The 15,298-nt window shown below is 43.7% G+C and overlaps 1 protein-coding gene across 1 annotated transcript in view; it reads left to right on the forward strand.

Moving 5' to 3' along the window:
• LOC138503842 (fatty acid desaturase 2-like) overlaps positions 1-15,298 on the forward strand; it is a 237,818-nt gene that overhangs the window by 204,621 nt on the left and 17,899 nt on the right. The gene's annotated exons all lie outside the window — the stretch shown is intronic.

The raw sequence follows: 15,298 nt of genomic DNA on the forward strand, positions 1-15,298 counted from the left end.
GATGACATTGCTGGGTCAGGACGGGCATCGAGAGACTATTGTGTTTGACTTAATCAAAGCCCCACAGTTCCAAATAATACTGGGGATACCTTGGTTAGAAACACATAATCCTTGTATTGATTGGCGAGAGAAGAGAATAACCTTCCTGGATTGTGCACACACCTGCTACCCGGAAAAACCCTTCACAAAGGCCTGGCCACAGTCACTGCTCCAGTCGTGCAGTTACCGCAGGAATACCAAGAATTCCAGGATGTCTTCCAAAAAGAACAGGCAAATGCCTTTCCACCACACAGATCATACAATTGTCAAATCGACCTCATCCCCAGTGCACAACCCCCATGCAGCAGAATTTACGCCCTCACGGAACCCGAAAACCTGCACCTACGATAATATCTAGACCAATACCTTGCTAATGGTATTATTCGTCCATCCAAGTCCCCTGTTTCCTCAGCTTTGTTCTTCGTGCCGAAAAAGGAAGGTGACCTTAGAACATGTATAGACTACCGCGCATTAAATCAAATAACTGTGAAGAACCGATACCCATTGCCTTTGATCCCCCGAGTTACTAGAACAGGTAAAGGATGCTTGCATTTACACTAAATTAGATCTCAGAGGGGCATATCATTTGGTACGTGTAAAGAAGGGTGACGAATGGAAGACTGCCTTCCGCACCAAATACGGATTGTTCGAATATCAGGTGATGCCCTTTGGGTTGTGCAATGCACCAGCAGCCTTCCAGTATTTTATGAACGGTGTCCTTCGTGAACTCATCGACGTTTATGTTGTCGTTTACATTGAAGATATTCTAGTGTACTCTTCCTCAGAATCAGATCATGTTGAGCACGTTCGAGCAGTCCTTCAGAAACTACGTCAGCACAAGTTATTTGCGAAACTGGAAAAATGCGTTTTTCATACCACGGAAGTAGAATTCCTAGGATTTATCTTGACTCCAAAAGGAGTCCGAATGGACTCTCAAAGTGGATGCAATCTTCAAATGGCCATCACCCAATTCAATTAAAGGAGTACAAAGCATGCTCGGATTTGCTCATTTCTACCGCAGATTTATTCCAGACTTCTCACAGGTCGTACACCCTATCACAGCACTTTTGCGAAAAAACAAACGCTTCTTGTGGACCGAAGAGGCTGAAAGAGCCTTCCAAGAGTTGAAGTCGAAATTCACATCAGCACCTGTCTTGAAGCATCCACGTCCCGAAGTTCCATACATAGTCGAAACAGATGCGTTCAGTTTAGCCATGGGGGCTGTCCTGTCCCAGAAGGATCCCGAAACCGGTCAACTTCATCCTGTAGCCTTTTGGTCAAGAAAGTTTTCGGCCCCCGAACTAAACTATGCGGTTACCGATAAAGAATTGTTAGCCATTAAATCTGCCTTCAAAGCTTGGAGACATTACCTTCTCGGTGCTAGGCACACCATCACAGTAATCACTGACCACAGGAACCTGCAGTATTTAAAAACAGCCAAGGCCCAATTATCCCGTCAACTCCGATGGGCGCTATTCTTCGCCGAATTTGATTTCGTGATTACTTATCGACCTGGTTGCAAGAATGGTAAGGCAGATGCCTTATCCCGAATAGGAATGGGAGAAGCATTTTCGAACCCAGAACCAGTACCCATAATTCCAGGACAAAGAATCCTCGGCGTAACTACTTTACAGAGCTTGGAAGATATTCATTTAAAGATTCAACAACTTTACGATTCAACAGCCCTGCAGGACTGGGAAAAAAAGGCCCAGATTATTCATTCATTAATAAGTTACCCTACTATCAAGGGCGTCTGTTTTTACCACACAAGGAACTGCAAGAACTGGTAATCTCCAATGACCATGATGCTTTGATGGAAGGACACCCAGGTATTGCCAAGACTGAAGCTAAAATTAAAAGACAATTCTGGTGGCCCACCTGGCGAAAGGACATAAAGTCATTTGTGTTGTCTTGTGGGATCTGCCCCCAAAACAAAAGTCAGGAGAAGAAACCAGCCGGTCTTTTACAGCCTTTGGATATTCCGCCTACACCTTGGCACACTTTGTCCCTAGACTTTATTACAGATCTACCTCCATGTAATGGGTTTAACACCATTCTAGTAGTTGTTGACCTTTTTTCCAAGATGTCTCACTTTATTCCTTTAAAGGGATTACCTTCCGCTTCAATGTTGGCCAAGGAATTCCTTGAAAACATCGTTCGAGTACATGGATATCCTTCTGTATTGGTGTCAGATCGAGGTAGTCAATTCATTTCGCAATTCTGGAAGAAATGTTGTCAACTAGCGCAAATCGATGTGAGGTTATCTACTAGTCACCATCCCCAGACCAATGTTCAGACGGAAAGGACCAACCAGATGCTGGAACAATACCTACATTGCATGTTACATCAGACCGAGGGCAATTGGAAGGATATATTATGGATTGCCGAATACGCATACAATAACTCAGTACATTCAAGAACCGGAGAAAGCCCCTTTTATACCATTCATGGTCATCATCCTCGAACCTCAGAACTTGATTTACCCCAACACTTGGAAATGCCAGCAGTGACCCATCTGCATTCCACTATTACTCAAGCCTTTAAGGAAGCAACTGAACATTTGAAAAAAGCAAAGGAAAAATACAAGAAGAATGCTGATCAGCATAGGAGTGACACTCCCCATTATCAGATTGGAGATCAAGTCTGGCTGGCAACCAGACACATACCCCTAAAAGGGACCCAAACTTTTAATCCTAGATATTTGGGGCCTTACACCATTAAAAAAATGATCAACCCGGTAGCAGTTAAATTAGAATTGCCCCCTAGTATACAGATCCATCCTGTCTTCCATGTTTCACTTCTAAAACCAGTTCAAACTGGAACAAGATTAGCCAAGCCACCTGACACCATCCTAATAGATGGAGAACCTGAATTCGAGGTAAAAGATATCCTGGACTCTAAGATGGTCAAATCCAAACTTTTTTATTTAATCGACTGGAAAGGTTACGGACCACAGGAAAGGTCATGGGAACTCAGTGACCACGTCCATGCACCTCGATTAGTGAAGAAATTCCATCGGAACTTCCCAGACAAACCAGGGCCCAGAGAAATAACAACCTTAGGGGGACAATGGGGGGGAGTGCTGTCATGATGCCTACCCCCAGGCAGCTGGACCAAGCCCATCCGCCCCGGAAGCAGGCATCCGGACATTTGTTTAAACCTCAGAAGCCCCGGCTAGGGGCTATCTGGGTTCAGTCCTGGCGCCTTAGGCGCCAGGTTCATAGTAGAGATCAGTCCTGGCGCCTAAGGCGCCAGGCTCATAGTTATCACTTACCTCAGGCAGACCATGCTGCACATGCATCCAGGCCAACGTGAGACCTGGAAGGGACTATTTTTCCACAAGGACTACTTTTCACTCGGGTGTGGTTCTAGGGACTTCTTACCTGGGACTACTTTTTGAAAGCTATTTAAGCCACGCCCGATCTACAACATATGCTTCGCATTATTCTGCATTTAGCAGCGTAACGCTCACCGTGTCTGCAAACCTACATCCAGCCACGCCCGCCTCAAACACAGAGCCCCTAAGAGAAAAAGTAAAATAGGAGAAGAGGTTAGATTACAGACTTTAATCTGATTCCTCACCTCATTTCGGATCTTGTATCACTCCGAGCCTGAAGGGACATTCTTCAGGCATGCGTCACATCCCAGCTGCAGCGCCGCTCCATTTTCACAGCCCACAGCATCTCCGACTCGGCGCTGCCTCTGTCACCTTTTTCGGTGATTTTCAACATCTGGGGGAAAGACAAGAAATAGCAAGGTGACCGTAAAGAGACTAAAAAGACAATCACTTATATTTCAAGACTTACCTGATTATCACCGGAGGCTTTATCCTTCAATACGCCGCTTTTGGGAAAAAAGGAAAAGACAATGAGTTAATCTCACGCACCTTTACAGGATAGTTTGGGTGATACAGACTCTTACCTGAACGCTGCCAGCAACCTCCAGACAGAATTTGCCGCCGCAAATCAACAGGGAAGTGCAAGAGTGAACATTGGACATTTTGAACTCTTAAAACTTGGCAAACTCCGGACTCAATAATCGTCCAGAACTCCAGCACCTAAAACCAGTGAAGTAACTGGTATCTACGCGACCCTGCATGCCACGCAGGATGGAGAGCTCACCAATCAAAAACATAAGGTGAGGACACTGACTGGGAATATTGGAGGTGGCAAGTGGGGAGAACGGGAGCAGGGAGGGGGTCTGCATTAACACCCACGGGGCTAAATACCTTTCTCCATCTACAGGAGAATATGCCTACGAGTCAAGCTCACAAGACTAAGGGGGTCCGTCCAGACGGTCATCTTTGCCCTACGCTTCACGCTGGTGGAGGCCGCAGCTGTCCAGGTTCGATCTACGCCCCTGTGGGAACCAGGTGAGCGTAACAGTACCGCAGTCATCACTACTCGATTGGAGTGTGAGAACAAATAATATTTGTCATGGTAATCAACAATCCCTAATACTCGAGCTGTGCTTATGGCCTTCTTCAGCTCCTCAAATGCTTCAGTCATTTTGTGTGTCCATGATAGGTTACCATCCTGTCTCTGTGCCTCACGGATAGGGGTTTCGTGTATGTGCTGCAATCAAATACCCAGGCTCTGCAATAGTTACAAAGACCCAAACAATGCTGCATTTCTCTCACTGCCACTGTGTTCTGAAGATCACCTCAGCTCTTTCTAGAGTTACCTTTCAGCCTTCCTACGATATCAGCTGTCCAATATACAGTACCTCTTCCTGGCAACATAGCAATTTCACTTTGTCTACATTGTTGCCCTTCTCTGCTAATACTGTCACTAGGTATACTGTGTCATTTCGACACTGCTCTTCAGACTTTCTGCAAATCAAAATGTCATCTAAATTCTGAATGACGGTACTCTCCATCTGTGTGTTGCCGAAGGTCCATCTGGGGGATCCTATTAAAGATAGAGGGTGATTCACAGTAGCCCTGTGGTAATATTGTGTGTTTCCACTTCCAGTTTCTATATAGAGAGGAAGTCAAGTCCTGTGAGTCTTTGTGAAGTGGTATAGAAAAGAAGGCATTCTTTAAATCTGTTACTCTGAAATGGGCAGCTTCTGGCGGGATGCTACATAGAATTGTCTCTGGATTGGGAACTAGCAGGAATTCTGCCTCAACAATTTAATTTAAAAGAAGCAAATCCTAAATAAAATGCCACAATCCCCTGTCACCTTTTTCACTGGGTACGCAGCTGTGTTACACTGTGAATGAGAAGGCACTAGAATGCCTTACTTCACTAATGTGGCGATTGTGTCATAAATACCCTCATCTGCCTTTTTTGATAGTGGATATAGTCCTGCCCTTGGTAGGATAGCCGCTGGCTTGAGCTTTATTTTAATGGCTCCTATCCCTTTTAATAGACCCACGTCATATGGACTGTTGGTCCGTAGAATGCTGGTTACTCACCCCAAGTCTTCCTCGAGAAATGGTGGTGGTGCCTTTAGCAACAAAACCATTCTCTGTAGCACTTCCCTGTAATGTATCCTCACCCACTGTTTAATGCTCATGAAAAACACTGTCTCATGATCTGAACAGTCACCTCGAAACAGTTCCTCATCTGTCACGCCATTCAGCCTGTGCCCTTCCTTAATGCGATTACTGTTCTCCACAACGCCCCGTGTTGTCAGTCCCATGCAACACGCTTCTCTCGTCTTTTACTATAACTGCTTCTAGTTCTATAGGTATCGCTTGTCCTTCCTTCTCATCTAAAGGAATCTCTGGTCGGAACAGGAATTTGTTGGGTATGCGTAATAGTCTGCCTTGTATCCATGGGAACCATGCTATCAGCACTTCCACTCCATATTGGAAAAGCTTGAGGTCTGCTGTTTCGTCTAGCTCTTTCTGCTTTTTCTTTTACCTTTTATCTTTCTCCCTTTCTTCTGCTCACTCTCTTTTCAACCTATCATACTCCTCCTTGTCTTCCCTTTCTCTTCTCTGTACTTCCTCCATTATTTCTGCCCATTCCTTAGCTTCCTCCTCCATATCTTTACGATTTGGAGCTTCCTTTCCCGCATGTCCCATCTCACTTTTGGCCTTCCCGTCTAGTTTAAGCAGTATCTGTCCACCTACCCATTAGTTTGGCGGATCTATCGTTTCATGACCTGCGCTATGACCTCTCTATCCCAAGTCATTTTCCTTCAATTTTGCTTGCAGTCCGCTATGCTCCCTACATTCGCCAATGTTATCCTGCTCTTGCCTTGCGCCACTAAGTGTGCCTTCGCTGTCATACGCTCGAGGGGTAAAAGTGGGATTGGTGTATTCTGTTGCTGCTCTCAACTCCTTTAAGGAGTATAATCCCTGACTTTCTGCTGTTACATCTATGCTTGTGGTTTGATGAGGAGGAGGGGGAGTCAAGGCGGTTTGCCTTCCATATCGCGTTGACTCAGCATCCATAGCTTTTGGATCGACTCCCCTTCCTCGTCCTGAAACATTTTCCATAGCTCCAATATAGCCAACTGGTTACTTAAGTTCATCCCCCTACAAGATGCGTGTAGATATGTGGTCACATATTGCTGCACACATTTGGAAAATCTTCCGCCCTTGGGCCCTGGCTTTGCCAGTTTTCCCTCAGTATCGCAAATCCATTCTGTGCTATACTTATCCCTCATTTAATCACGCTATTTAGTACTTGTCAATGCTTACTTGACCTCAAATCGGGATTTCGCCACACCAATTTGCCTTGTCAAATTGCAATTGACATAATTAACACCACTTTTAATCTCATTTCTCCTTACCATAACAATATAGAAAAGCTTTTAACCAGCCTCTCCGGCTCACTACCATCAACAAGAGCATGCTCCGTGCACCGCCCACATTGCACTTTTCCCCCTTAAGGTCTGAACCACAACTCCACTCATGTGCTCCTCGAGAGCTGGCCAAATGGCATAACACTTTTCATTGATTCAAGCAACAGTTCAACAGATAAAATCCACCACCTTCTGAACTACTCAAGTACTATTCAACAACCTCACGGGTGACGTCACCAATTGCCTAGAGGAAATATCCCTTGATACCTGATACTTCAGTATATATGTCCGCTTTAATCACAAAAACACAATGACAAACATGACGTAACACACAGCCGTCTTCCTGCCCAACATGGTATTGTCAATCACTTGGTCCCTCTTCCATAGCTCCGCATTATGGGAATACATCTCCAAGAGATAAATTAGGAAACCACATTCGGTGGTATAAACTAGCTTCTCCCACTAATACCTATACACAGGTAACCATACTTTTTTTTAAAACACCTTTTATTTTTTATTTTTGCTGCAATAACATTTGTCACATAAGCTTCAAGCAACATTCGGAAGTAGTTCCACAGGTGGTACAATCGTGGATACAAACAGAAAAGACCCCAGTCTCATTAAACATGGGGAGCAATACCTCACTGACAGTGCCCCGCATGTGTACGTGCATCATTAAACCCCCAAACCCACTCCGTTTTAGCGGGTCAAGGCGGCACTTCCCTCGAACTCCCTTGTGGACCTCCCAGGTCAGGGTTTAATGCCAGCTTGTCCCAGTCCTCATGCCAAGCCGAGTATCTCAGCTCTACACTCTTGTGTGAGAACCTGAGAATGTTCAAGTCCATTACAGCCTGACCCATTTACGAAAATCTCTCTGCCAATTCCACATCCTGGGACCCTAGGGTGCCTTCCATGCTGTGGCCAGTGTTCTTCTAGCCAGCAGCAATCCCAGCACCAAGACACTTAGCGCCCTCTCCATCTTCTACCTTCCCCACACGGCAAGAGCACCAGCAGTTAGTGTTTAATTGTTCGCTGATCCCTTACTGCAAACATACCCAACAGTTCAGTGCAGACAGCCTCCCAAAAACCCCCCACACTGTTGCATTACCACCACATATGTATAAACGTGCCAGTCTCTTTCCCGCACCTTAAGCATGTCGGGTCCCCACCCCTTGTCATTTTAGCCGCCATGGTGGAGGCGATGTATGCTTGTCTCACTAGCTGGTATTGTATCCTCTGAAACCGTACATTTCTAGAAACCAGCTTTGTGTGCTGAAGGACCCTAGTCCATTTGGCATCAGTTATTTGCCCTCCAACGTCCTCTTCCCATTTGAGTTTCAGCGCCAGTAGCAGATCCTCCCCCTCCTTCCTGCTGGCCGCGTACAGTTCAGATACACGCTTCCCCCCTTCCACCAGCTGTAGTAGGGTTGCATTCATGCCATGCAACGTTGGGTTCTCTGGGAACCTGTCCCAGATAGGCATCACACCCGCCGTCATGGTTGCATACTTCACATAATTCATTTGAGTAGTCGGGTGAGCCGCCCTGAATTCTGCTTATGTCGAGGCTCTGTCCCCGGTGTACAGGTCACCCACTCTCTCACATGTAACCATACATAATCATCCATGAATCAAGATAAACTGTCTAAACTTCACAGGCATCCTTTTTTTTGTCTTTTTAAAAAAATGTTCTTCCATAAACCAAGCTGACGCATAGAATACAGGTAACCTTTTTATACTGTTTATCAACTTTTTCATCCATAAACCAAGCTGACCTCCTAGAAAAAATGTGGTGCTGCGACAGAACACTGAGGAATATGTCAAGATTATTTATTGCTCAGCGCCTGAGGAATGTCCTGTATTATGTTACATCTTAAGAACAGAAACCTGCTGGGCTATGTTTTGTACAGAGATTGATACAAAGTTCTTTGATTTAAAATGTGTCTTATGCTTCAAGAATATTTGTTTTGATTAGTATTTTGTCTTGGACAAGGGATGGAAGTTATTTCTTATTTCACACATGTTCCTGTGATCTTATTATTTTACCATAATTTTTTAAAATCAAATTATTGAAGGAAACTTCGTAATACCAGAGAGTGTACTGACCCATTGGTGGAATATGTGTGATCTACTATTTGAGACCTTATATTGTTGGTCCAGAAACTAGAAACGTAACCTTCCTTTTATATACTTTAACGGTTTCTATGTCCCAGGCAGTGGGAAGGTATTGCTATAACCCCCAAAGTCTTGGTCACACTGTGTATATATCGTTTGCCACTTGTAAAGGAGCAGCAGGGGCTCTCTAGCAGTAACCACGATTACCAGCAAAGGATACTCGGGCCCCAACAAAATCCCTGCCGCAAGAACGGAAGACTCAACCATAGGGCAACATTTTACTGCCTTTATTATCCAACAAAAATGACAGGTATCACACCAGACCAACATGTCGTTTCCAGATCTGTCGTCCTCCAAACGTGTCTCACCCTGTTTTAACCAGGGATGGCATCACTAAAATAGGTTACATCCCCAAAACCTATCAAGGATGTGGATTGGTCAGATTAGGGAAGTTATATATACAATATATAAGGGTGTGTTTGATTATTTGATTGTCCTATCTGGTGGCTCCCCCTTGGACCACCTCTACATACAACAAGTACAAAGTTGCAGGAAAGTAAATAAGCTATTGGTCACTGCAACAGATTGGAAAGAATGTGTCTTCACAGTCTTGGGACCTTGGGACAGCTACTAGACTGGGTGTACCTTTTCAAGGCGATGGGAAGGAGCATGGAGGTACTGTGTGTTCCATGATGTTACCATCTCTGGTCACCTAAGCCTGAGAGAGTAAATTCAGTTGTTAACATTGAGAACCACTTGTGTCTTTCCACCTCTGGTTCGATGGGAACAGCTTCCCTCCATTTACCTTGAGTGAATAGACATTGTCCTGCTCTCCCAGGTCACGTGTATAGAGACCACGAAATTAAGTTCTCCTGCTTGTAATTAAGAGGATTGTAGACTGTATTCCTTGCAGGTTCCTTAACGTCTTGGTAAGTGAAAACCTTCCGTCTCAGTTCGTCCTCGGCTAGGGTGTGCACTGTGTCTTTGCCGGAAGCTCTTCGGCCTGCCTTTAGCTGAATCAGGCTGTCAGCCCCTCCATGTATTCGAAGTCTGTCTCCCATTCCTCATTTACTTCAGCGGACCTATAGATTCCATCTTTGTTCTTATGGCTTTCCATGTTAGCTGTAATTAAGCATGTGCAAATGGATATATGTATTCTTTACTTCTTGCTGTTTCCATTATATATATATATATATATATGTGTGTGTGTGTGTCGGTCCTCTACCTGCGTGAGTCATAAGCATTTGTTTTGTGTCTACCTGCTATAATCTAAAGTGTTCTTGTAGTTTTGTGCATGGATGCCTATGTACCTCATGTCTATGTGCACCTACGTTGTGATGTCATGATGACGTCATTAACTTCTCGAGTTTTAGTCAGTTGACCTGTTCGATTGATGGCAACTTGACCTCCTCCATATCGTCAGTCGGGTATGGTCTGAATGACTGTCTGAGGGAGTAACGCTTCTCACATCTGCGAAACATCGACGATGTTGATGAAGGGCAGAAGAATGATGTGCATCTGTCATTTCTCTGCCTTCATGGTGTGAGTCGGGTGGGGGATCATGAGGGCCACACTTTCACCTCTATCTCTAAAACTATGGACATTGCAATCAAAGTTCCCTCTAATAATTTTTCTCCATGTGCGGAACTGGTTGGCTGTTGTGCGCACATTATTTTCCATGTGCGCAACTGACTAAAGAGGTAAGCCTCTTCGTGAGCATGTGTATTTAGTGAACTACCATCGCAGAAGAGTTTGAAAAGGAAGTTCCTCTTCCCACCCACTGCAATTCTTGACAAATCATACAACACTTTTTCCAAACACATAGGCTAAAATAAAATATGCCATATGTGATTATACAGAAAAATCATCAACCAGTCCAAGACTTCAACATCTGCCACAGTACCGTGAAAACCTTTTAGGCCACTGGTAAATCACACATGAGTACTACAAAACACAAATATCTCTTGTCATAACTGATGTGGCTGTCAAGAAATTCAGACAGCATACAAAATATGCCCATGGATTAATGGCAATTAAATGAAATGTGTCAAAAACATGCTGATAGGAGTTCAAGTGCCACTTTAATGAAGTAATTTTAGGGCCAGGAGAACATGTTTCTAATCATTTGTGGAAGGATGATAATTACATCAGAATGACTGCACCTCAGAATATGATGATCATAAATATCTGTACCTCTGCTTACTATCCACATTACGTTCCTCTGTGGATAGTTAGAACACCAGCCTACAGCTAAGAGACATATGCACCATCAATTCTTACTCCCTAATAAATGAAAATGTGCCTAACAAAAACGAGAAACAATGAACATATCGTTGTTTCAACCCACAAAGCTCCACTGATATTTTTTCGAATTAGTGACCAGTAAAGCACTGGCATAGGAAGGAACACTAATATTATTGCCCAAGCTCGAGAGGAATTTTAAGGAGAAGAACATCTTTTAATAAACAGAAAGTATCCCTATTGGCAAAGCTAATTACTTTTTTACTCTCTGAAAAATCATGTGAATCCAAGTAGGGAGCAAAATCTGATTAGAGCCCCGACATAGGAAGTGAAATGACAGGGAACATAATAAAGTCCATAGTTTTGCCCAGCTTCTGCACCACAGCCAAGAAACAATTAAACACGAGCCTTACTGAGGTTTATTATGGAGCCCTGCTGAAGAATATATATGCCTTTTAAGTTAATAGCATCAATTCATCAGAGATTCAACTGATTGAGTTCCTTCTTCAGTAACTATGGATCCCTCTTCTATTATTCTTTGTGATCAGTTAAATAAGATGGAGGGGGATGCTAGAGACGATACACACAACACATGGTTATATTGTAAAGCCCTCAGCAGCTGAGCATAGAAAGAAAAATAAGGTGCTGTTGTCTAGACGGGTACTATACTTTCCTATCCTTTAGCAAACAAGCAACACATTTCCTTCAGTGTGCTGCCGAAACGTATGACTAGGTTTTTAAAAGTGCTGCTTTGTTCATCATCTCCAGGGAGTGATGACCTGTGCTCTTCCACCCATACCCTTCCCCAGCCCCTGTGCTAGCCTCCAATACTAGTTGAAAGAGCACTGTAAAAAGTGAGGGATTGTAGTAGTGAACACTCACTGGGATTTGCAGACCCACAAAACTTTGTAAGCAAGCCATATTTAATGCCTCAACATATTATGTGCATTTTAAGAATGTCAGGACTCTGCATGTACACAATTATTTTGCAGCGCATACAAGATTGTTTGCAGCATACCCCACCCTTATATCATTGTGTAGGAAGATGCAGTGGTCAGGGAAACCATTTTTGGATAGCAGCGAGTTGTCATATAATGTGTGAAGGTCTATAACCAAAGGAACTCTGAACACGATGCATATTGTGTGAAAAGCATTCTCCTGTTTGAATATCCGGTGCCATGATACTATGGACAAGTAATCCCAGGCATAGTTCATACCCATTATCCATTGTGGGCAAAGAAAATGATATTGCATTGTCGCTCTCCACTTATAGGGTAGTGTTAGTGATGCTAAAGTAGGACACGCTGAGCATCACATTTGTCTTCTCAAAATCCTAAGAGGGCAAATTAATATTTGATTTTAATAATGCGTTAACTTGCAAGGGGGCCACTTCAAAGCATGTGCGTGACATATGTACAAAGAAGAGGAAGTATGGGATAACGTTACACATCCAAGTAGCCTGCTTACTTGCAGTCATTGTTCAATATTTGAGCTAGTAGTTCGATTGTATAGTGTGGGTGACGCTTTTGGTAAAGCACAGTGAGTAACAGAAAGGCTGGCACGTGAACATTATTCATATTACAACAAACATAAAACATGTGGAAGTAGGTACACGTTTGCTAACCTTTCACAGAGCCAAGAGAGGAAGAGTCAGGGTTGTTTGGTAGTATCATAATGTGTTCTGGGGCAGAAGTTAGAGTCATAAGGTAAAAGTGTGGTAGAGTCAAGTTTGGGAGTCTTGGGTGGTGAGGGAACGTTATTTGGTTAATGGGTGCAGGCATATCTTGGTTAGATTCTTCTGTTCATGGAGCTAGTTTTTCTTATTAGTTTTTAACCTCTTGTGTGTGTATTTTGCTGTTAGAGATTTTAGGTGCCTACTGTCACCCTTGCATAATTGTGTAATGCAAATGAGCAGAATATCAAGACTAGTTGCTTATTTTAAGAGAAATAATATTTCAGCTAATTACTGTGGCTTGTGCCTTATTAAATCTTTTTGAATAGGTGAGAATTGTCTGTGTGCGCTGCTAAAAACCTTCTGAGCGGCACCCAGAAGGAAGCTGGGCAAGTGCACATGCGCACAGCTTAGAGGGAACATTGATTGCAATTGCTGTGTGATGAAGGAGGCCAGGGAGTTCCGGATTTTGCTTCTTATCATCTGGCTTTCTTGGCTATGCATCTTATTCCTTTCATGGAGGAGTCGCCTGATGCCTGGTCATGTGCAGATTTGTGCATGAACACGCCTGAAACTCCTAGTGCTCTTCTGATGACAGAGAACACTAGAGGCAATACACCTTCACCTCCGATAGAGTTTTTGAGAAAAACCTGTCAGAAGCTTAAAGAATTGACTGATGAAGATCATGATTTACAACAAAGTCATCCATTTGGCAGAACCCTAAGGTGCGCATTGATGGAAAATCATTTTTGCCAAATTGGCTTCTGAGTGGGATATAATGGCTAGGAGATGTGTACAAGGGCTACAGATTGATTCCTGTCAATAAACTGTCTTAGATGAATTGTCTACAGGAGTGCTCATACAGTGAATATCGTAAATTGAAGCCTGCAATTGTGGAAGTGATACCAGAAGAGGACAAATATCTCTCAGGTCGGCTGTTGGACCTTAATCGAGAAGGACACCTTGCCTACAAAGTCTATAAGCTTCTGCTATGCCACAAGAAGAATGAAGATCTCCTCAAGTCATGGTCAGATTCTCTGGACTCTGAGATGTCAGATTTTAGATTGCACAATTGTCCCACGCTGCAAAACCATGGTGTTTATGGGATAGATGGTTTCTCCACCATTGGAACTGCACATCACGTTTTCGGAAATGTGACACGCCGGTCCAGTTATATCCAGCATGGCCGCCGCAGAACCAGAGAAAAGACACTCTGATTCCTGACGGTGGTGCGTTTCAACCCCTGCTGTTCGTTTCTCGGGTGAGACGCTATCCTGGTCCCCTTCGGTTCTTCCTTGTGTGTGCTTACTTTGCCTTCATTCTCCCACTCTCTCTCATTTTCCCAGCTTCCCTTGGTTTTTTGCCTCTTCTGCTGCGTAGGCAGATCCCTTCTCCTTGCTCCTCTGCTTCTACCGGCAGGATTCCGGGCTGCTCCACTCCCTTCCCCGGTTCCTGGCTGGATCTCTGAGCAGCTCTTCTCTCTTGCTTGGCTCCCCCCTCCCTGGGCTCTCCTCTCAGTCCTGTGGCCCTCTTATTTCCTTGCTCCTCCTCCATACTTTGGTCTACCAGTGGATTCACTCTTCCTGAAGTATTCCTCCACGTTTTTGACTTCTACCAGATCTCGGATTGGATTCTACACATCTCAAATACTCCCAGGGGGTTTTCTGCCTGCACAGGCTTTTCGTCTATGTGGCTGCCTTGGTGAAAGGGCCACTAGCCTGCCAGTTGACCAGGCAGTCATAGTGGCTTCCCTTTGAGGTAGACCGTATCTCTTCAAAAAGAAAAGATCCACAGGAAAGAAGATGAAAGGAAGGAATAAGGAGTCTTCCACAAGTCAAGAAGAATCAAGTGAGGAGAGAGGATTCCTGTCTGATTTGAGTGAAGATTCTAACAGCGTTGACAACAATCTGTGTAGAAATGCACCATTAACATCCTTAAACCTAGGGGAAAGAGTGAGACGAATTAAAATCCTTAATGAGGTCTTATGGACCCCAGTCAAATTGTTCAAGAGGGGAATGAGTGATTCCGAAGCCTGTTGGGAATGTGGTCATAGAGTTGAAACCTTTAGATTTAGATTTAGATTGAAGTGACTGAGATGAAAGTTCTGTTATTAGATAGTGATTTTGATTTTGCCACTGTTATCCTGGGAGAACATGAGCTTCTGGAGGATTTGTTGTAGCCCCAGAAATGCTCGTTTTTCAGAGCTGCATTGTCTGCCACAACAACAGTATTGAGATAATGGAAGAGTGTTAATTTCCCTTCAAGTTCTGTATGGATTGAAGACCTCCATAACATGTCATTATTTTTTATTTTTTTTATTTAATGAATTTAGTTGAATTTAATCAACTTTTTTCAATTTAAAACAAGAATTTATCAAAAAGGTTTACATATAAAACACAGTGAATTATAAAGCATACAATCATAAAACCCCACAAACCATCCCAAATGTCACACCATCACTTCCAAGGCTAATAA

Source organism: Ambystoma mexicanum, chromosome 11, assembly GCF_040938575.1.
Source record: "Ambystoma mexicanum isolate Mex_15411 chromosome 11, UKY_AmexF1_1, whole genome shotgun sequence".
NCBI lineage: Eukaryota > Metazoa > Chordata > Amphibia > Caudata > Ambystomatidae > Ambystoma > Ambystoma mexicanum.